The 23775-nt window shown below is 41.6% G+C and overlaps 1 protein-coding gene across 7 annotated transcripts in view; it reads left to right on the top strand.

Moving 5' to 3' along the window:
- The first annotated feature begins 5723 nt into the window (after window positions 1-5723).
- Window positions 5724-23775, top strand: part of ADD1 (adducin 1) — a 62942-nt gene continuing 44890 nt past the window's right edge. For 3 of the 7 annotated variants that reach the window (XM_041403141.1, XM_041403138.1, XM_041403143.1), the window contains exon 1: window positions 5727-5872. The gene's annotated coding sequence lies outside the window, so the exon portion shown is untranslated. Of the gene's footprint in view, window positions 5894-23775 lie in introns of all 7 variants that reach the window. The other 4 variants (XM_041403140.1, XM_041403142.1, XM_041403144.1 and 1 more) reach the window with 3 other exon arrangements.

Genomic DNA, 23775 nt, shown 5'->3' with positions numbered 1-23775 from the left:
CAGGAATCCAGCAGCTGAGCATGTGTGTGGAAGTCATTTGGGATAAATCAATCTTAAGTGACTTCTCAGATAGAAGCTAGAGATCAAAGCTAACTTCAAGTGGAAACTTAATAGGCTGGGTCTTTGAAACCTAAGACTCTTTTGGCTCATTTGCCTCAAATAAGTAGCAATATTGTTTAGCAGAATTACTCATCTGAATGTCTTGTAACCTAAAGAACAAAGAGATAAATTAATCTTTCTGTGTTTAAATTAGTCTTAAAATATACTTTGAGGTAGAATTTAGTGGACATCTGAGCACTACCTAAATTTATGCACATGGTGAAATATTAGGCAGCTGTTCTGAACATTAAATACTTCACCTAGCAGCAAGCAAATGTTGCAATAGTTTCCATCTTATGAAATACTCATCTCCTTGAAGTCAAGGAGGGGCTTTTTCCCTGGCAGTGGGAGTGCTTGAGATGCCCACAATTACAGACCCCTAAGTGGGAGAGCTTATAGTCCTTTTATTATACTTCAAGTACCAAAATATCAAATACCAAACACTACTAGAACTTCTAGATGGAAAGTTTGAGCTCACTTTAAACTGGATGGGCTGAAGTGATTATGTTCAGCAGGCTTCAGGTATGGAGTAAGCCTTGTAGCACAGCCACCTCCAAATCTATTCCTCCAGGGTTCCCATTCCTGTGTTGTAATTACAGGATGGTCATTACTATCCCTCACTTGTACCTTCCTCCTTACAGTATCCAGTTCCCAGGAAGTGGGTAATTCAACCTCTCAGGCTGATGATGTGGTCCTGAGAGGCATGTAATCTTGGAGATATCAAAGAATCACTTTTAATGTGGTTTTACTCACACATATCTCTCCTGGAGTTGGTTTGCACAGAAATGACAGTGATAAAAACCATTTGTAGGATTAGATCACTGGATATATAAAACAAGGGAAAAAGCATTTAATCATTCTTTGAGTTACCACCTTCCCTGCCTTTGAACAACCACTTCATACAAGTACAGCTGGTTCTTGGACTGGCTGACGTGCACTGAAATTCTGGCCTGGACAGCCTTTTGCATGGCTGGAGTTTTGCACCTCTGCTGAAGGCCAGTGATGTGAAAGGGCCACCAGAGCAGCACAGAAAACAGGAGAGTGTCCCAGGGAAAGTTATTAAAGGGTTTTATTACAGGGCCAGCATGGAAAGGTGCTCCAGCTGTGGCTTCACAAGCTGTCTGTTTTAGGCTTCGTTGACTATGTTGTGCTTTAATTTACATTAATTTGCACTGTGCTAATATTCATGCTGATTTATTTTTCCAAGAAAATGACAGCCACACCCTCACCATGGGAGTACTGCTGAAAATGTGCCATTTAAAAATTAAATGGGAGTTTAAGGAATTAAAAATTTGATATTCTAATACTACAAAGCTCCTCTCAAGATTAATTTTTTCCTGTATATGATAATTAAAATAGTAACTACCTTAAAATATTTTCTTATGCTTCTGAGCCCTCCTCATTAGTTTGAACTTGCCTTGTTAAGTTTTTCCTTTCTCTGTTTTACCCTGTTGAGTCTGCTTGTAGTTCTAAAGTTAGTTCAAAAGTTCTAACTTCTTTTACTGACATTTTTCCTTCTCCTACTATTAAGGATGAAGATAAAAACAATTCCCCTGCTCTAGTCACACTGGAATTCATGTAGAAGCAGCTAGCAGAGAACATACAACTAGAAGGCAGATGATACTCAGGAAGTAATAGATGTTGCAATTAAATTAATTGGCTTTACTTGGAAAAGCATTTTGGAAAAACCCAAAGCCCAGACCTTCACAAAGACTATTGGAACATTAGAAGAGAATGTTGGTTGCTGGAGTTCCTTTGTGTAAAGCAATCCTTGCACCTTTGGTTCTGTTTAACTGCAACTGCTGTTAACCAGCTTGAACCATGTAGCTCCACTTACATTTTATCTCAGTCATGTATAAAAGTTTTCTCATGTCCCCTGAGCATAAAGTCAATGTTTTTCCAGTTTAAAGCCAAAGTGGCCTCTCAGATTAAGATTGTATAAAATTTGGCAACATTTAGGATCAGCCTCTTGCAGCTGCTCTGCCCTTTTGCCCACCTGCTATTTCAGTTCTCCTAATTTTTCTTCTTTTTTCCAGCTCAAACAAACCTCAGATGTGTTTTTGTTTGATTGTGGAGAGAGATGAAAGTAGACCAGAATGCACTTTTTTGCTCCATGTAATCTTTCTATTGAACCTACATTAAAATTGTTTCTACATGCTATTTTCAGTCCATTGGGAAAGTTCTCCTTCCTTGCATAAATGAGTAAAATTCAAAAAAGAGCTCCCTCTGAAGAATAAGAATTCATGTACTTCATACATAACCTTACATACAATGACCAACTTTAGTAATACTACAAATAAACAATGAGATATTATTACTGGTGTTACGCACAGCTGAAATGAAGATAACCCATTACATAACTTTGAAAAGGGCATTTAAATGCAATCATTTCAAAGACAAATCCCTCATGAGCTTTTCAATAGTAATGCTGCATGTGCATAAGCTGCCTTGTCCCACTTCCAGCAGAGTCCTGGGTGCCAGTGAGAGAGGCAGCACTCAGAGGGCTGTTCTTGGGGTATTTTGTACAGGTAACTTGTGTTTGTCCCCACACACTCTCCCAACACTCCAGTTCTGGTATGACTGGCCAGGGACTGGCTTTTACTTTGCTGGCACAAGGAAGTTTTGCTGCTAAGACTCTCCTTTTGCAGGGCCATGGGAAAAGCAACAGAGAATTCACATATAGGCATTGTTTTATTTGGAAGATCCAGAACTTTTTCTGGGAAATGGAGTAGGAGATGAAGACAATGATGGGAGTGGGCAAACAAGTCCTGCCCAGTCAGCAGACTGTCAGGACAGAACAGTTCTGGCAGGTCAGGAGAGAAAGATCTATCTTACTGCTACCTTACTATAGTCCCAGTTTATAGGTGAGAAAACTGACCTGGAGCTGCTTACGTGGAGTAAGTGTACCCCATATAAAGGAAAAGACAAATGTCCTAATGCCAGGTGTGGGACATCAGCCTAGTGCTGTGCTTCTCTCAGGCAGTGAGAAGCCACCTGAGCATGAGAAGTGTTAATGCCAGGCAAAGAGGTCAGGTGCATAAAAATAATTGTACAGTACCATTTTTTCTGGCATCTAGTAAAGCCACATTAAAATAATTTGTAAATGAATACATTCACACTGACTCTTTTATTTGACACTCTGTGATGTGAGTCCAGTGCTGCTGCTGCTGGAGCCTGCTGAGGAGAACAGCTATGATTTGAAAGCCAGGAGCCATTCTCCAGTACATGCACAGGTGTGCATATGGCAAGTGGAAGCCTACTGGCAACAAGCTTGCCTTGGTGTTTTTCTCAGAACCCTCACCAGCAGCCCAAAATCTTGAAGGAATCAAATACTGCAGGCTGAAAAACACAGTGTAGTTCATGTTGTACCTTTTATTGTAGCTGTAATGCTGCAAACCCAGCTGGTAAGAGTTAACAAAGACAAGTTCTTTGTGTCTTAAAAAATGCAGAAGTGCTTTCTGAGATTATCTTGTCTTTTTTTTCTGCAGCAGAGCACACAGCTTTAGTCTGTGCCAGTATTTATGAGCCCTCTCTTGAGTTTCTGCCCATGTAACCCTGCCTTTGCCATTGCACCAGCACTGCCCTTCCTGCAGCTGGGCAGAGGCAGGTCAGGAACCTGGGCAGGCCAAAAACTGAGCAGGGAAGATAAACACAGTCATGCATCAGCTGTCACAGTCTCAGCCTGTGGAGGGAGTTGGTTGATTCAGCAGAAAGCTGCACCCCCACTTTCCCCCCCATTTTTCTTTCAGATTAGCCAGGTGAAACAATGGCCTCGTGATTATGGGAGATAATGCAAGGGGCAGGGGGAGAGCTGGAAGGGGAACAGTAGGAACTTGTGCCCTTGGGCAGGTCACAAAGTAGGACAGCAGAAGAGAAAGGTAAGGGAACAGCACTCACCAGCAGCACAAGAGCCAACGGGAGCTGATGAAAGGCATCCTTTGATCAGCTCAAGCTGCTCTTGTCACTGCACCCTGCAGTTACACAAGCACTTTGAGCCAGCACTGCCAGAGAAAGAAATTACCCTGCCCTCCCCCAGCCCTGGGCACTGCTGCTGCCCTCAACATTCCCATCCTTCCTGCCACTGCTGGTCTCAGAGACACATACTGAGCTGGAGAGGAAACCCATTGACTTTGAAACAAAGCAGTATTTTTTGGCTGAGTTAGATCTAACATGGATTAATTCTCCCATTTACTTTCTGAGACAAAAGAGAGATCTATGTGTTAAATGCCTTGGTGAGAAAGGGAAAGAAATGAAGAGAGACGCCAGGATGGAGTATTTTGACAAGTAATCAAAGAGAAGACTGCATGGGGCAGGTGGCTGGAGCCTGCAGGTGCAGAGCAGGGACAAGAGTATGCTGCCATGTGTGTACACACATCCACTGGGTCTACAGGGATCAGCACCAGGCTCGTGAAATGATTTTAATCCGTCAGGCTTACAGCAACAGTTCATATAAAAAATGTTCAGACACGATTTGCTAATCATTAGTAATTACACTAACACATGTCCAGCTGTGGGATGGTTTTGATTAGGCAAATCCATGTCCAGTAGGGCCTTCTTGTCACATGTGCTGTAATCATTCTGTGTCATCACCTGACACCTGAACCACCACTGCTGGTGGCTGAATTCACAGACACGTTTATGCACATCTCTGTGGCCTGTTTTTAGGTAAGTGGAGTGTTGCCTTGGTGGAGGTGGTTGGAGCAGGCTAGATTCCTCCCACATTCCACAGGAGGCATTTATGATCCTGAAATCCATCAGATTCTACTCACTGGAGTCTTCCCTACATATGGGTAACTCGGGGATGGGGTTATAGACAGCAGAGGAGAAGGGTTTACTGTTTCTGAGAGCTTGTTCCCAGACCACCAAGTCTTCATTTGTCCCGTGGCAGGCAGCATTCTATACAACACGCAGACGTGTAGACCAGCAAAATTAAAATTATACAGAAACGATACTACAAACGGACAGAAAATAGACAGCAGAAGTTAACTTTATAGCAGTTGGTGCCGTGACTGTAACAAAGCGAGGATTCTCCAAGGATTCAGAAGACCTAAGGAGGCGATTTACAAAGCCCTCGCAGGCTGCTCTGTGCAGGCTGCGCGATGTATCCGCGCGGCTTCTGCCGGCCTGGCGTTTCACATCCGGAGGATATTCCACTGATTAAACACCTTGGGCAGTGACAGGTGTCTCTAGCCCTCGCCAAGGCAGGTCTCAAGCCCGAGTCCTGCCCTCCTGGATCGCCCTGGCCTTGCCGAGCTGACAGCGATCGGCCACGGCCACGGCCGCGCGATAGCGAGCCCTTATCGCTGCGCGTCCTCGCCGATTAGCGATGTCTGCTAGCGCCTATCTCCCGGCCCGCTCTAAGATAAGCTTCCCAGGCGCCGCGCCGCTCCTTTCCGCTGGGATCCAGCGCCATAAGAAGCCCTTTCCCTGTGTCCGAAGGCTCTTCCCAACCTGTTCCCGGCCGCCCGGGCCCCCCCGGCGCTCCGGAGCCGCGGGACCCGCCAGGGGCGGCCCGGCCGCACCGCCCCTCGCCCCCCGGTCCTCTTCGCCAATGGGAGAGCCGCTTACTCGTCGGGCGCGCGCCCTCCCGCCAATGGGCGGCGCCGTTGTTGGGCTTGCGGGCTGTGGAAGCCGCACCCTGTCGGGCGGGGGCCGCTCGGTGCCTGAGGGGGCGGCGGGAGCGGCGGGAGGCGGGGACCGAGACAGCGACAGCCTCGCCAGGGGACCGGCCGCGGCGGCCCCTTCGCTCTCGCCCCTTCTCGTCTGTCCTCGGGTGAGCGACGCGGCGGTGACGGTGCGGAGGAGGCTGAGGGGCGCAGCCAGCGGCGGGCGGGCTGTGAGGGGGAGACAGGCGCTGCGGGGAGGGGAGGAGGGGGCGGCAAGGAGAGGCTGGGGCGCAGGCACTGGAACCGGCTCGGTAATCCCGGAGGGGAGCGGAGGGGGCCGTGTCTGCCTGGAAAACGTGGCGGGGCGTGCGGAAAAACCATCTGCGCGCAGCGGTGAGGGGCTGCGGCGGGCTTGGGGTCACCGCGGAGGCGGGGGCAGGACGGGGGGCTGCGGTGCCGGCCGGGATGGGCGGCGGGGCTGAGCTGCGGGGGCAGGCTGCTGCCAGCCCTGCCTCGGGAGGCGCGGTGCCCGTGCCGTGCCCGCCGGGATGCTCCGGCCGCCGCCGCAGGACGCGGCCGCTCGGCGTTGGAGTCTCCATTGCGCCCAAGCGCTGCGGCTGCCGGCGCTGCCCCCGCCGCCCTTCTGCTTCACCTGCCCCTTGTGCCAGCCCGAGCGGTGACCTGCGGACTGTGCGGGGCGAAATGCGGGCTTTGGAGAGCCCGAGTCATCGTCCGCAGAGCACGCAGGAGTGAGGGAGGATTTGGGATGTGTGTGTGCGGTGTTGGGGGTTGGCGGGGCACCAGCGGCAGACGGGCAGTTGTTTTGTTTCCTCTGCTGGGAGGGGTGTCTACGTTTTAGCGTTCCTAGGGTCTGCTTTTGATACAAAACGTCACATGCCTTTCTGCACGTAATTGCTGCACACTCGCTGCGCTGCTTTTAGTGTTGATTCTTAATCTATGTTGGCTTTAGTTAAAACTAGCAATTAGGGAGGGGGAAAATCCAGTCAAGCTGGAAAAATACCCATGGCTGTGTTGAGGTGGGGGCTAGGAATAGCACTGAATTTACATCTTTCCAGAGATGCTGCTGTAGCTCTGTGGCGTAAGCTCACTGCTGGTTTGGTTTTATTCTTTGCTTTTTGGAAAGTTGCTGTAGATCACAGCATTATTGTAAACCAAAGGTATTCCGTTTTCTTGCTCTGCGACTTACATTTTTACACAGAGCTTTACAAAACACATCTGCCTTGAGCTTATGAATTCTCAAACTGCAACTGCTGCTGGATAATTCCTGTGTGCTCTGCTGAAAGCTACAGGTATCTCCCTGCAGACAGGCTGTTTACAGCTCTGGTTCTTGTAACGTGACTCTGTGTGCCAATGGAATTCCCGACAGTCCTTAATTGTCACAAATTCAGTTTTTTGGTGTTTGTGGGGGTTTTTTTTCTGTTTTTAGTAGAGCAAAAGAATTTAAAGGCATGCAAACTATAAGATTGGCTTCCATCTATGTTAAATATAATGTATAAAAATTCTGTTTCTCAGTAAGGAAATATTCTTTTTAGAGCACTTGTGTAATAAGCAAGGAAAAAATGCGACTATGGGCGAGACTGCTGAAACAGGTGGCTTTGGTTTGTCTTTATATTCAGTAAACAGATTTGATGCCAGCAAATTTGATATAATCTTGAGTGAATGTAATGATCTATATGATTTGCCTCACAGAATTTAAACTTGGTGGTTTTCTGAGGAGAGTTTTGAGGAAGAGGCATTTGCAAGTTTTTGCATCTTTGCTGTAGCAGGATCGTACGTGCATTACTGTGTTTGCATGTTTAAGTGTCTTGTAGTTTTACTGGTGTGAAGTTCTATGCTGAGAATAGTGCTTTTTAGCCAAAAACTATTGTGTTGACTGAATGTTTTCTTTCTGTGCTTGTTGGTTATAAGTGTGAAAAATCTGAATGTGCTTCATCTGAAGCAAGTGTTTTTGCTGGCATGTTGTGCCAGTAAATTCATTAGAGTATGGTTCACTAATGCTGCAGAGTGAAGGAGGTCATTTACTGAATCAGTCTTTTTCTGTGACAGTTTTTTTAGGAGTATCCAACAGAAAATGGCTCACCTCTTCTCATTCTTTGAGATTCACCATCAATGTTAAATGTTCTTTTGCACGTATGGGATAGGCCTCTGAGCAGCCTGGGCTGGTGGGGGATGCCCAAGGCAGGGGGTTCAGAACTAGGTGATCTTCAAGGGTCCTTCCAGCCCAAACCAGTGTGTGATTCTCGGTATGCTGAGCAGCCTGGGCTGGTGGGGGATGCCCAAGGCAGGGGGTTCAGAACTAGGTGATCTTCAAGGGTTCTTCCAGCCCCAAACCAGTGTGTGATTCTGGGTATGGACTTGGAGCATCTGGTGAAATTAGGCAGAGAAAACCTCTCTGAGCACTGAAAGACTTTGACAGAAGCAGGGCTAAAACTGTTTCTGCCCCAAGTCTTGGTTTTTGAAGTGTAATTTCACATCATGAGCTGAACTGCCTTTAGCAAATGTCATCCAACATTCCATGACTTGGTATAGGAGGAAAAAAAAGAATTTAGAAGTAGCCCATTTTGTTACTATATAGAATTAAACAATAGAACTGAAAGTTTCAAACTAGGAGAAGGCTGCTTAGCATGTTGATTGCTGCTAGGCACACTTCTATGTGACAAGTGCTTCCTGAGGAGCATAGGCAGTATGTCTTGCACCCACTGCTTTTCTGACTGGTAGAAATAGCTTTCTTAATTATTGAAGAATTGTAGCAGTGGTGAATAGTGAGGAATTTGTAAACCCCAAACTGTTGCTGTGCAAATGAGCCAGTCCTGCTTTGAGGGAAAACTGCATATTAATAAAATAAAACTTGCCCACTACCTCAGTGGAGTAGAGTGAGTCAATGTGGCTTTTGCTGTGCAGCAGAGACACCTGAGGCATGAGGGCATGAAGAAAAAACCATGCTGATTTTCTGACTTTGGTGGCTCCTAAATTAGAACTTACTTTTGGACCAGGCTGCACCACAAAGTGATTTGTGAAATAGCACTGTAGCAGTAATTCAGTCTGCAACTGAATATTTCTGTGGCAGTTTTAGGGTGGTATGTGCTTTATATTTGAAAAGTGAATGTGAGCAGGTGTGAAAGTAAGTTTACTCTGCTGATTCCATTGTGCAGGTCATTTGGCATCTGCTGAGGAACTTGTCCAAAGCTCTTCTGCTTAAATCTGCATCTTCTGTAATAACAGCTTCAAAAGCAGATATATTTTAAAAACAGTAGGAATGTGAGCAGGTGTGAAAGTAAGTTTACTCTGCTGATTCCATTGTGCAGGTCATTTGGCATCTGCTGAGGGACCTGTCCAAAGCTCTTCTGCTAAGTTATATTGCTTAAATCTGCATCTTCTATAATAACAGATTCAAAAGCAGATACATTTTAAAAATAGGAAAAGTCCCTAGCTTACCTAAGTTAGGCAGTTTTCATTCATATAATTTAATCAGCCTCCTCAGGGGAATAGGAAAATATTACTTAGTTTTGCTACTTATTCAGCATTTTTCTTAAAAAATATTCTGGTTTTGCTAGGGCTGGGAGCAGGAGCTGTGCAAACCTGTCAGTAGAGAAAGGTGTAAAATGTAAAGCGTGTGAACCAGTTGCTTTCCTCAGGAAAGCTTTTCATTAGAGGTAGTAAAGCTTAAAATGTACTGGCTATACAGATTTTGACCTCTAGTAATTTTTACTTTAAATGTACCCTTTTCTATGGCTACTTTTTCTCTCTCTTTAAAGTATCATGTATACAATGAGAGGGTTCTGTGGGAATATATGATGACATCTGTTACCATCTCAGTAAGCATCTGTTGTTTATTGAGAATTATCTTGATAGTCTTTAGACAAATTGAAGCAAGTAATGGGTTTCTTTGCTCACCACACAGTGGGTGCTGTTTACTGTGGTCGCGTCAGTTCAGAAGGCTTAGCGGTTGGTAGTTGCAAGTGCTGTAGGGGAAGAGGCTCCAGGAAACGCCCTTTTCAGAAGTACTGCTTTTCACATCAGGTGGAAGCTGAGATGGGGTCATTTGCCATCGGGACTCGGGCTCAACATCCCAGCCGGTGGTCCTGGTCTTGAATAAGTTCAAGTGTTGCTGCTACCCTGGGGAATTTCAGAGTCTAACTGTTCTTCACTTCAGGGCAAGTAAATGTTTGGTGCAGAGGCGCATTTGAATAACTGCTGCCCATCGGGCTGGCTGACCAGAGTGCCTGCTCGTGCTGCTGGGCTGACTCTGACCTTCCAGGGAAACTGAAAACGTTGTCCTTGAAGGTGTAGCCAGACAGGAGTAACAACTTCTTCAGTCCCTTCCCGACTTCCTCCCTTTGACCTTGCTTATTGGATTGCATTCCGAGGAATGATCTCTGCCTGCTCTGCTGGATTCAGTTGTTGTCCACTGAAAGATCAGCCTTTCAGACTCACATCGGTGGCACTAACAAGTGGTACATCATAGAGCTTTTCATATCACTTATTTGAATTGTTTTCCCTGCAGATTAATTAAAAATTAGCAAAAATGAAAGCAAATCTCAATTCAGTTTTAGAACTGTGATATTATGAGCTACTCTTTTAAACTGGGATTTGGCATATGTGTGCTCTTCAGACTAATCAAACATTCCTTTGCATTTTTAACTGACTAATGTCTTTTTTAAATCACTGATTTTTGTACCATATGTTACATATGATTTTCAGATCTAGACTCAGGAAGTCTGAAAAAATAAGAAGTAAAATATTTCAGAATTTTGAGATTTTGTTTTTCTTTCATATACCTAACTGAAGTGCTGTAAAGGGGTCATGGAAGCAGTAGTAAATGCAGTTAATCAATAGCAGTTTATGGTATTTTTAGTACTTTCAAATAAAATGAGTAGATGATTGTTGTGATGCAGTTATGCTCCAAAAAATAGGGGGCAACAAAAAAACAGATCTAGGTTTTTGGTTGGAATAAATAAACGTGTAAAAGCAATTTTGGATTAAAAACTGTAATTTGACTTGGAGCCATAGAAACTTCGGTTTTTTGGGGGGTTGTTTTTGATTTGTTTGTACAAATTTCAAGTGAGTTGTATTGCTTTTTATGCTTCTATATTTTGTTTTAGGTCTTGCATCTTGAGAGGTCTGATACACTATTTCAATTCTATTATAGTTTATGCCAGATTAAACCAGAAAGTGTTGAGGAAAACCTTGACCCACGGGAACGGTCTTCTCTGTTTTTCTGTTGCCTGTTTTGTGTTGTTGCTGTTTGGGTTTATTTCTTTTGCTGCTGTTCTGTGTGTGTTACAAATGACTGAACATAAAGTCACTGTCAGTACATTGTGACTGTGGAGATGAAGAATAAAGCATACCCTAAAGTTTAGTGTTTTCACAGATGAAGCAATTTCTTCAGGTATTGTCACTGCGAAATATTGATAAAAATCTGTCAAGTGTGTACACTTGTGAAGCATCCATTCCATCTAAATTTCATTGGAAAAACACGTTGCTGCCGTTGTGCATTAACTGAGAGGTACCATATACTCGGCTTCTTTTCTCCAAAAGATCTTGTCTAGCAAAGCTTTGTGTGGTGACCTTGAATCAGCACAGCTTCAAGCGTTCCAGAGTTAAAGCGACTTACTCTCTTTTTCTCTTAAACTGTCAGCTACACCCAGCTGAACTGAACAGGAAAGCGGTGACTTCGAACATGAAAGGTTTTTGCCGGTGTGTGGCGGAGCTGTGACGGCCACACCTGTGCCCTGCTGAGAGAGGGGCGCGGCTCCGGCTTGCTCCGGGGGCCGGAGCGTGGCTGCGCGGGGCCGCACCCCGCAGCTCTCGGGGCATGGCGGGCTCCGAGCGGCGCCGCTCTTCGCTGCCTTGGGCAGCCTGCGCCGGCAGCGAGGGCGGGAGGGAGCGCAGGACTCACAACGTGTAGGGGGAACATGGGAACTTAGAAAGGATAAATAGGGAAGCATATGAGACTTCAGTTGGTAGCAAATCATGTTTCATTCGTTATGTCATTTTTTTCTAGTTGTTTTCAGTTTACTGGAAAGTTTCAATGATTTTCAGATAAAATTCTACACAGCTAATGTGTCACTTCATTTTTAAATGTCACTTCAAATTCCCATATGATTTGAATAACAGATTCAGTGTAAAGCACAAGATTCTATTTTGATTCCAAAGTAAATTTTCTTTCCTTACTGTGGATATTATTTTTAAGTCTACTAGTACACAGTGAAGTGTGGGGTTTTTTGTTTTTTTGTTTGGGTTTATTTTCCCCCCACCCTCTTGGGCTTAGGGTAAAATTTATGAGATGGTGAGTCTTCAAAGGCAGTATGGTGATTTCAGTTATGACTGATAACTTGGAAATATTTTGGAATAAATTTATGTCTTTTATAGGTAAATTAAGGATAAAATAGTTCTGTTTTTGTAAATTATTTTTTCATTAAGTATTGGTGGCCAGAAGTATACAGTTAAAACTTATTTGGATATGTACAGTGTTTATGGTACAGCATTACAATGGTTTTGAATCTATTAATAGGCAGAAAAAATAAATTAATAATGACCTTAGATGTTTGCTTAGATCTCAGTTGTACATATAAATCTATGGCTTTTCCCTGTTTAGTTATGTAGGGATTTTGGTAAAAAGTCAGTGAATTCTGTAGGGCTTTCCCAAAGCAAGTGAATCATACATGATGGAGAGGGACACACGGTATCAATCCTTTATCCAAAGGAAAGCTGTTTCATATCCTATGTATCAGGAAGGTTGGTGGGTGAGTTTCAGTGCAATGGACTCAAATAGGACCATCCTGTCATTCTTTCATTCTGTTGCTGCTGTAACTCAATATCTGTCTGTCTGTCTGTCTGTGTGTTTTCCACTTTGCTTTCAATCTGCTTTAGAACTTGCGCTGATCTTGATGCTGCTGAGTTCCATCTTATACTGAGTTCCTTGCCTCTCCCCTGGAAGGAGAATTTGTGGTAGCAGCATAGGGTCATGATTTTGACAGGTGGGATGTCCACTTCTACATCTGCCAGTGACTTTGTTGTTGACCTGGGACACTTTCTTTGACCCAGTTCCAGTCTGTTAGTGGAGGTGCTGGTTTGAGGACAAGGAGAGGCCAGTGAAGGTGCCTATGCCCTTGCTTCACACAAGTGGAATGACAATCCTTCCAGTATCCTCCTATTTTCCCTCACTGCAGAATCTTGGAGAGGAGCCAAGAGCAGGGAACACAGTGAACAGTTTGCTGCACAACTTGGAAGAAGGTAGTCTCTGAAACTGTCCTCTGGCCTGCCCAGCCACCAGGAAATAAAGAGATTTTTGGCAGTGTGTCAGCAAAAGCCAGAAGTGGTGAACAGAAGGCTGGGAAACATGCTTAAAATCTGAATGTCAGCCAGGAAAGCTGGACTTAGGCAGTCTTGCAGATTATGAGGGCAGCCTTATTAATTGAACATGCTGGCTGGTGGAAAAGATGCCTGAGGCTTAGAGTCTTTATGGGTCAATATTTACCACTGAAGTGGGGAGACAGCTCTCCACACCTCAAGCAAAGCTCAGTGTCAAAATTAAACCTTTGTAGCTGCATTTGCCACTTCAGCTGCAGGGTTTAGGATCCTATCTAATGTGAGCTGGTTAAAGCATCGAGATAACTGCTCTCCCAAAAAGACAGAGACTTCTATTCTTCTTGCTTTTTAAATCAGTCACTAACACATGTTAATGTTTTATATTGTTAATGTATAATTATAATTGTTAATAAAACGTTGTTAATGTTTTATATAATGTTTAATGTTTATGTGATTTTGTATTTAGGCATTTATTAAAACATTCTGAAATACTAAGAATGTTAAAAATTGCACAATTTAAAAACAAGTGAATACCTAGCTGCTTAGGTTATCCTGGGTTTGTTTTTTTTTAGAATATCACCTTTTTGAGGAGCTTAAGCTTATTTCTACATTCCCTGGTTTTTGGGATCATTACTGTGCCCACATATGTTGTTGAAACATGTTGGTTCTGTTCTGTATGTCTGTATGTTCTGTTCTGGAACTATATTTTCAGAAATTCATTACACCCCCAAGGCAAATGGGGAACATTATTGCCCATTTTCAGTAGTGTAGCTGCTCAGGTCACTTAACAAGAATGAGGCAGATTTCAAAGGGCTCTTTTTCTTTGCAGACCTTTAATCAGCACTAGACACCTTCCTAAATAATTCTGTTATTGGTTGCTGGTATGAAGACCTGTTGTGATGCCAAATATGTGTTTTATGGTAGAAGGAAAAGGTGAGGTCTGAAATGTTGTATTTGCTACTTTGTTTCGTGTACTACAGTTTTTACTTGTTTAATTTAGTCCTTAATTAGATGTGTTTATCATTAATGAATAGGATGAATTCAGTTAATTTGACTGAAACTCAAATCTAAATGTATTCTTTCAAGGATTTTATGATCTGAGAGAGTAATCTGGTAATTTTCCCCTCCCTTCTCTTTGTTGCTATGGTAATCCTAAATTGGAACCCTGTCTCTGCAGACTTTTTTTCCCCACTTTTCCCCCAAGTAAGTTTTGTAATAGCTGTGCAGTCTATTCTCAAGCCAAAATATTGATAATACAGGTTTTCTTGTTGCTTTTTCTTTATTTGGCTGATTGGAGGTGAAGCTGAAATTAAGCAGCTTTAACTTGCCTTTCCTTTTTCTAGCTCTCAAGAGACTTTGTGGCAGAATTTTTTTTTTATTCATGTTTTACACAAACATTGTTTAGGGGAAAAGCAAGGAAAAAAAGGCTCAACTAAAGCAAAAAGACCCAAATGTGTCTGAGTGTCATGAAATGACATATTTATAATTGCAACTGCAGAAGTGATCATTCAAATTGCCAAGTCCCTAAGTTGTTTAGCATCCTAATGTTCTTGCAGTTGCAGTTTACAGCAGTGTTCAGGGCTTATTTGATCAGGTGCTTTCAGCTACTCCTGGCATGGCTGAACCTCTCATGCAGCAATAAATGCAGGTAATTCTGGCAACTGTATAAAATATTTGTGCTCTTACTAAATTTTGGGTTTTATCCATGCAGAAAAAAGTAGAGATACAAGATCTAGCAGGGTTGATAGCAAATTGAAAAGGATCCTCGGGAGTAAGCAGAAAACCTAAATAAGACTCTTCATGTCAGGAAGCACGGGGGTAATGAAATAAGACTAAAAATAATTTAGATACTTGAGAAAGACTGCATGGAAAGCTTACCTTAATTTTCAGTGAAGACATTTTGAACACATGCACATCTGTATAACTTCACTTCCTGCTGAAGTGAAGTTATAAAGATGATTTCCATGAAGGTGAAGCCCAACTTGCAGGGTGCATATTAGTGGAACTGTGTAACATTTACTCTGCAATTTTGAAGCAGGTGATTTGTGTAATTAGAAACTCAGTTGCAAGAATTGTTATTAAATGGCAAGGCAAAAGGATATTGGAGAGGTGGAGAACAGTGAAAGTACTCACAACTTTAAGAGGGAAAGGTGATTTGGGATAGTAATTGCATTATTAGTGAGACTTTAATATACAGAGATTTACTTAAATTTAGAATGAAAAGCTGTTCTGGGCTAAGATGAAAAGGGTATGAAGTGATACAGCTCCCAGCAGAGGAAGATTTGTCAGAGAAATCTAACACCTCTTTTTTGTAGGATCCCTGACTTCTTGGAGAGGATACATGGTTAGATCTGACCCCTTGTCACTTAGAAGTCATGTAATGTGCAGTATGATCCCATGTGAAAACTAGAGGGATGTTTTTGTGACAATGGATGTTGAATGGTAACAGGATGTGTCAAGTATGGGCAGAACTTGATGACCAGTGGATGATGTATTGGAACTATGCAAGTAGTGCAATTTGTCAGGACCAGTTTTGAGATTTAGTATTTTCATTAAAATCATTTATCCATTCCTACTTCTCGTGCCAATCTCATGATCTTCATCAGATGTCAGGCATCACCAATACAAAAAAAGGTTTTGCACAGAACAAAGGTGAGACCTTAAGACATGGCCAGTAGGAAATGGGGTCATATCAAAGAGCATTAAAGGAATTGTAACACTTCAGGATGACAAACCTATCAGAGTTAGCAGTGGAGATCAGTATTAGGATAACAAGTACACTGTTGTTGCCCTGCTAATATTTTTCTTTAAAAAAGTAAAGGTGTATTGACTTTTTCTTGTACTGGTGAAAGCTTACCTCAAAAACTGCATTTAATTCTTATAACCCACCATCAAGTAAAAAGGACATTTGGACTAAAAGAGTAAAAGAGATCCATGGACTAATTCTTGGAACTCAGAGAGTGTTGTCTTTGATCTGGGAAAACAAAGTATAGAAGAGGTTGCTCTTCATAAAAACGAGTGAAACAGCACAGGTGGGTAAGAAGAGCTTTTTATGCTTGAGGTGTAAGAACAAATGGGTATAAACTATCCAAGAACAAACCTAATCTGGAAATTAGAAAAGATGGTTCCTAAGCAACGGAGGCATAGGAGTCTGCAACAGCCTTCCCTTAGGAGTAGTGCAAGAAGGCTGTCTTTAAGGTGGAGCTGGTTAGCTTATGTAAGAGGGGGGAGGGGATGTAATGTCGTTTTCCACCCTACCTTGGGATCTGAACTGCTTGACCCGGAATATCTGTTCCCACAGTTCCTGTCTTTAACTAAAGATGGTGCAATAACTTGGCCAGATACTGCCCAGACACCAGTGGGTACATTGGGGGTCTCTTTCTTGGACAAGTGCACCAGTTGCATTCTGAGGGATAGAAATGCTTTTGTCAGGGGATAATAAATCTTAGACAAGTAGGTTGTTTTAAATATTGTTTAATAGAATATGCTACATCGTGTTTTTTCTGGTGCCTATATATAGAGTTTTGCCTTAAGAAACTCCAAGTCAACATTTAATAGGTTTTGTAATGAATCCTGTGTTTTCTTCTCCTTCTGTCCTGTGTGATTGAAGGGAGCTGCCCACAGCACGTGCACAGCTATGTCATTGTCTTCCTATTTCTCTGAAAATTCTTCTTTGAGCTGCTTAAAAATAGCTCCCATTGGTGCAAGCTGAAGGGTTGATGTGGTGAAAGTGCTCTATACCATGTTGCTGTGTGTTGCCTGGTTATTCCTGTGTATTGTCCTAAGACTGTCCATCTAATAAATTTGGAATATTATTTTTGAGGAGGCATTGTGCCTTTGCACTAATGAGAGACAGTTCTGTATGTCTGCCTTTTAGAAACTGATGATTTTAAAGGAGACTTGACAAAGAAAATGGTTCTACTGTGTTCTCCCTGACAGAAGAACACTAATTGGCAAATTGAGAAATTAATGTTGCCTGAGGTTGCAATATTTTTCTAATTTATTCAATTGTTAAGACATGTTAAATCATTATTTAATTCCTGCTGAGGTATTTCAGACCCAGGAGGGAACTTGTAAACACTCATTTGGGCAATTGTTTTATCTATATCAGTAGCTTGTATTACTGGATGTGGTTTTTATATGTGCAGAAATATAGTAACTGCTTTGTATTTTTCTCTACTCCATCTCTCTTACTTATTTGTTCTAAATGTTCATTTAGAAAGCTTCATTTTAGGAAGGAAGTTCAAGCATGGAAAGTAGTTTGGATAGGACAGGTTAGAAATTTAATGATGTTTGAAAGGTTCCTTCCTGAGTGTGCTTAACGTGTTTTATTGACTTCCCTTCAGCTGTTGGTTGAATTTCCTGTTGACTTTTTGGTCCAAATAATTGCCAAAGCAGTGTCTAGCTCTCTCTGTGTGCTGAGATGATTTTTCTTGATTAATAAATTTAACAGTATTCTAATGTTTTCAAAACTAATGTGTAGAAGACTAAGAACCAGATCTTATCCCTTTAAATGACTGTATTTACACATAGTGATTAGAATGAATGGTAAATAATTACATGGGTACAATGTCAGTGACATAAGTGGTACTTTGCACATGTTTAAGTGTTAGTGTTAGTTGCATCCCTAAATACAATTTTGGGAGAATAGTAATTGACAGTTAAATAATAGTTAATACTTTAAAGCATGAGTAAATGTTCATTGTTACGTGAATATTGGCTAAATTGCATTTAACCTGTTTTATTATTTAGACATTTTGTCTTGTCGTTTATTGTGGAACAGGTGTGGACTAGAGAGAGTCTCATGTATTAAAAGAAAAACCCCAAAGTCTGAAACTGTTAGTCAGTAGTCTCCAGAGCATGGATGACTTAGCAGATGTCATCCCAAGGCTCTTCTCATGAGGAGAATTTGTTTATAAATTCTGGCATTTTGAAAGAATGTATTAATGTGTGTGCCATAAGAAAACTCTACAATGTGATTATCTTGACTTTTTATTCTTGAAGTATGTTTTTCAATTAGACTGTATTGGATTTGTCATGGTAACTGAAAAGGTGTCAGATTAAAATAAACAATGTTATTGCCTTGGAGTAATAGAAGTAATTACTGAAAAGTCAAACAATTCTTTTCTTCTAATTTGTTTAATGCACATGACATTGGGAACTTAACAGTTTCCTGCTTCTGGTGAACCAGGTAATATGTTTGTTGACTGATGATATACTATTAAACACCAGAGAGAAGAAAAAGCTTTCTGGCTGTATATTAACTTTTAGATTTTTTTTTTTTCTTTTTAGTCCTTTTATCTGTCAAAATTGAAGTGGAGTATTGCTCAGTTGTCTTAAATTGAAATCATCTTTTATTTATTGTTTGCTCTAGAACAGCATTCCTTGCAGATGTGGCCTATGCTGTAGCTAGTTCTGAAAGGGATGCAGTCAATGTTGGAATAATTTGTATTTTCGGCAGCGTGTTTAGATCTGGCGTTTTGGTCTCTTATTTCATGAGAGTTGTCAACTTTTTTCTTTTTTTATTGTGTCTTGTTAGCTGGTGCCACTTTTTTAAAAGACTGTCCTTAGAGGTAATTTTTTATGTTGACTCTGCCTCACAAACACATAAAATCTCAACTGTTTTATAAAGTGAAGGTTCATGTTGCTCTGCAGTTTCACCTTTGGAGGATAACTCAGACAAATCTTATTTCCCTCTCTTCTCCCAGAGAACAGTGTGTGTATATCCTTTCCAATTCTTGCTGGTTTAGGTCAGAGTCCCTGTGAAAAGATGTTGAGGTGTGACTTGTGGGGAGGGTGGGGTCTGTAGCACCTGCACAGAATGAATTTGCAGCAGGGAGACACAGTGCAGTTACTGGACAATGGGTGGTTTGGCTTTTGTTGCCATCAATTTCTTCCTAGGTTATGAAAGTTCTAGAAAATGGAAACAAGTTAATTTGAGATAAGTCTTGTATAACTTGCTTGAGACTTGGAGGAGAGTAGGGAACTTAAGGATGACATCAAGAAAGTTGATAAGAGGCTTATAAGTAAGAATAATTTAAGCTGGTAAGATATATTGCTATTGTGTGTCATTGGATATCTTCATAAAACCATCTGAATTTTATCAATGTTGATAGGGTTCAGGAGATTAAAAGGGGAAAATGAAGTATTATCTGTCAGCTGATAGCTTTATAAAATTCTGTAGTGTCTGGTACTAATAGGAAATAAAACTTCGGGCAAGTATGACAAAGGAGAGAAAATGAAAGTTGGTTTAGCTTGGAGAAGACAGATGAGAAAAAGTGAAGTAAATAGAAAAATCTGTTGTTCCGGTAAGGTCAGAAACAGTTTTAAAAATCTGGATTTTACACAGGGGATTCCTGTAAGATTTTTTTATGCATATTATGTTTGCACACTTTTAAAAAAGTCAAATTCTATCTTAGCCCATGGGACTTTCTGCTATGAAGTATTGTTACAGTCAAGAGCTTAGCACAGTGCAGAATAAGATTATACATTTTATATCAGCCATGCTCGGAATGTTAGAACATAACAGAACTTTTGTCGTGGTGTAAAGCTTAAATAGTTACATTGCTGCAAGTGTGTGTGTTATTTGTCCTTAAAACTGCCCACAGGCCATAGTTAATCAGAATATTTTGAGAGTTAAACCATTAACCATTAGTAGTTTTTGCCCCTTTAGATAAAGTTTTGACATTTGCTTATAAAGCCCCAAATGATTTTGACTCTGACAGGTACAGAAAGTTTTGTATACAAAAAAGAACACTACAAAATGTCTTGGTAATGAAATCAGGGCAGTTGACTGAATAAACATCAGGCTTTGTATTTGAACATTAGAATTACTGCTCTTGTTTTGGTTAAAAAAAAAAAGAGAGAAAAGCTGTAAGATCTGGATCTTCTAATTTCTACCTTCAAAGCAGGTGAAGCTGAATGGGCAATGTAAATTATATATATCTTGTGTGGGGACTTCTGGGACAGACTTCATAGAGTGTACTGGTTTCTGGATATGCATAGAAAGGTAACTGTTAAAAATGGGGAAGTAAATGTCTTTAATCATAGGCCCCTATAGAATACATTTTTGTAAGATTTCTGTTGTATTTCATAAGCTTTGCTAGATGCTTTGTTACTGAACAACTCTGACAAAGTGGGAGTTGCTTGGGGCCTAATGTGCGCTTAAGTGTGTGGAGTGTTAGATCCTATTGACATCCCTTGAGGGCAGGAACTTCTGTTGAACAGATGTGATCGCAGGTTTGGATTGGCAGGGCTTGTTTGCAAGTCCCCTCCCTGCTCTGGCAGCTCCCAGCATGGCCACACAGACAGATGTGTGGACACTGGACTCAGCCTTGTGGCCAGCCCAGTGTGGAGATGGCTTCCCGCAAGGAAAAGTGAAAATGATGCTGTGCTCTGGAGAAAGTACGATGCACTTAGACTGTACGGGAAGAAAGACTCGAGTGGGTTTTTGTACATATAAAATACAACTGTTATAAAAACAAATACCACCGTTCAGCTTTAATGCAAGTGATTATTGTTTCCATTTGACACAGTTGTTTGGCTCATCTCCTTGGAGAGCTGCTTACCAATGTCTAAGGTTTTGTTGAGATCAGTTGGGCTTCGCATGGGCAGAAACTGCTGGCCTGTGTCCAGCTGCATGCTGTTTGGGAAATGGCTTTAAAAGCTGGGTTTAGAGTTCTGGCTTTGAATGCTGCATACATGTCATGGAGCTTTGCAATTTTTTATGCCAGTAGCCTCTCAGTGAACTTGAAAGAACTGCACATACATATTTTGGCAATAAAACAGTGGCAGTTGGGTTTCTAGAAAGAGTTCATTTTACAGCTTGAGTCGGGAATGAAAGTACTTAGTGCTGTGTGAATTATTCAGGATCCTTATCTGACTCCAGACTGATTTAACACATCTTTGTATCCTTGATGTCACTATTTTAACTTAACTATCTGTTTCTGGAATTATAAGCCCTATGCTGGCAGGGTGTGATTTTTAGAACACAGTGGGGAAAAGTCTCTGGTCACTACTAGTAAAACATAAACAGAAGTACTGGCACTTTATTTTTTGAAGTTTTCTAGGTATTGGTGGTGGTAAGGTTGAAGAATGGGAGTGCATCTTTTCTGTGGATAGAAGAGTTGTTGCTTGGATAGGGATCTGAATGAAAAACAATAAAGGTGATATTCTAGCCAGTGGAGTTTGCTTTAGACAACCAATAACAAGACAGATATGTAAAAACACTGGGTTTTTTTTCTATTAATCTTCAAATATTTGTCAAGTAAAGTAATCCCTGCCTAGAGATAGTCTTTAAAATTAACGTTATCCATCCATAATCTGGAAGCAGAGTTATGTGTCAAACAGGAGCCTTTCATGTTTTACACTGGGACTTGAGTTCAAGAAGCCCACAATGCCCAGAAGCAAAATTTCAGTTTTGTTCCTTTGAGTTTAGTAACAATTTAAAATTAGTTTTGTAGAACATGAAAGCTGTGCAAAATGGTGTGTGCGTCTGTCTTTAGGTGATGTTTGGGGATGAACCTTAACAGAGGTTTGTGTGCTTGGGACTGGTGCTGCCAAAGCTGTGTGTGTGTAAGAGAGGAGGGAGAGCTGATGTGCATCTCCTGGGGTTTAGGAGTCATGGCTGAAGACACGCACAGTGTAAATGCATGCAGCCTGGCCTCTTCAGGGAGGGCAGCCTTTCTGACGGGCCAGCTCCGACCGGCGGAGGCCGAGCCGTTGTGTCAGCTCACCGGGTTGTGCTGCGCGCGGCTCGGCAGCCCTTCTGCTCCTTGTCCTCCTGCAATGCAAACCGAGTCTCTGGGCCGGGGCTGGTGCCTGGCCTTCTGTGTTTTGTGCATGCTGCTTTGTTCTGTTCAATCTTCCACCTAGTAACCCTCTGCAGACCAGGAAGGTCCAAAAGTAAAGAAGTAGATCTAGTAGAAAGTGTGAGAATGGCTGAGATTCTTGAAATGTTAAAGTCTGGGCTGCTAATGATTCTGAAAGTGGCTTCACTAAAATGGCCAGTAAACACCGTGTTTACATGGTTTGCAGTGGCTAAAGGAGCTGGACTGCTGCTTTTCTCTCCAGATATAATTCTGAAAGCCTGCAGAGAAAAATAAATAACATCTTTTTGCCACTGTCAGGTGGAAACAGTGAGGATCTGAGCTGGAAGAGAAATTCTGAGTTTACACAATGTTAATTTATGCAGCCATATTCAGTTGAGTAATACTTGCCTGACAAGGGAGACGGCACAGGCAGGAAGATGGTTTTCTCATGGTGTTTCATCTGTTACCACGTGGGTGTCCATGACCCTTGAGGTTTACCCAGAAGTAGGAAACTGCATAATTTTTGGGTGGGGAGCACATTCACACTTGCCTTTGAAAAAGAAAAACACAGATAAGCTGCTCCTAAAATAGAGTTTGTAGGGGTTTCTTGACATGCTATTTCCTAATGTGGAAAGAAGAACAATCTAATGCAGGGAAATGAGTTCTAGTAACACTTTAATTCATAGTTAATACATTTTAATCTGTAGGTTAAAGTAATCAGGAGCATTCTGAGAGATGGAAAAGAGAATGCTCTTGGCTTTGGGAGCTGTGCAATGACATGAACTTTGTCTTACTGTCACTTCTGGGACTTCTGTGAAGATAGTGTTAATATCCTTTGTATAGGGATGTATTTTAAATACTCTCCAGAAATGTTTAGTGTAAGGTGGATAAAAGATGGTGTAACCACTGTTTTCCTAAAATTTTTCAGCTACCTGAAGGATTTACAAATATCCAATTAAGCACTATGCGAAATAATTTTTTTGAGCTTGAATAACCCTGACTGTTACCTGTCTATTTAGAAATAGAACAATGCATATGTGAGGTTCACATTTCAAAACTGTTTTTATGTGCAAGTGCAGTATAAAATCTCACATGGAAGGTTTATGTCAAGATTAATACTTAGGTTTGCATTCTTCAAAGATATTTGTTTCCTCCTGCATACAGGTTTTTTAAAACTCTGTCCAATTTTACTGTGTTAAGAGAATAAATTGTGTCATAATTTGTGTAATTTTCTATCTTTCTCTCCCTCTCCCATCAAAACTGGGAAGTGCTATAAAAAAACCTGGGGGGTGTCACTCAGAAAAACCCAAGCTGAACATGAAGGAGAAAGCAATGAAAAATTCAACATCTCTGCTGTCTTTATCTGTCTGATTCAAGCCTGCTTGAAATCTCTAGTTTTCATATTAAGCTTCTACCTTATTTCTGTGCTTTGATTCACTGTCTTCTTGCTTGAACTGGTAACACCCATCCACAACATTTGTGCTGCTTATACATCAAGCTAACTGGTTCCAGCATAATGCCTCACTCTCTAATCAGGTAGCAATTCCTGAGTTACTTGGATGCTCTGCCAGAAAAAAATGGCAGAATTCATGCATCTAGTAATGAATATTCAGGTTAGTTCCATCTCAAAAATCTCAACTAACCAGTCTCATAATAATGCAGGGTTTTACTTGTGAGGCATGTGCTGTAGGATCTCTCAAGCTGCGGGTATATCAGTCATAAATGCATCAAGAAACTTGAATTTCTCCTTTTGGCAGTTTCCAAGCGGTGGCACATTCTGTTACTTAGCCTCTTCATCCTTCCTTGTGTGCTTTCCTAATCTTTTGGAACAGCCACACAAATTCTTTATAACTATATTAATATTTCCTGTAAAATGTGAATAAATTAATGGGATTCTTTAATTTAGTGATAAGGGGTTATTACATAAT

This window comes from Onychostruthus taczanowskii, unplaced genomic scaffold (genome assembly GCF_017590055.1).
Source record: "Onychostruthus taczanowskii isolate IOZ18803 unplaced genomic scaffold, ASM1759005v1 scaffold2, whole genome shotgun sequence".
NCBI lineage: Eukaryota > Metazoa > Chordata > Aves > Passeriformes > Passeridae > Onychostruthus > Onychostruthus taczanowskii.
Note: the sequence above shows the minus strand (reverse complement) of the source record. Positions and strands in the feature narration are given on the sequence as shown.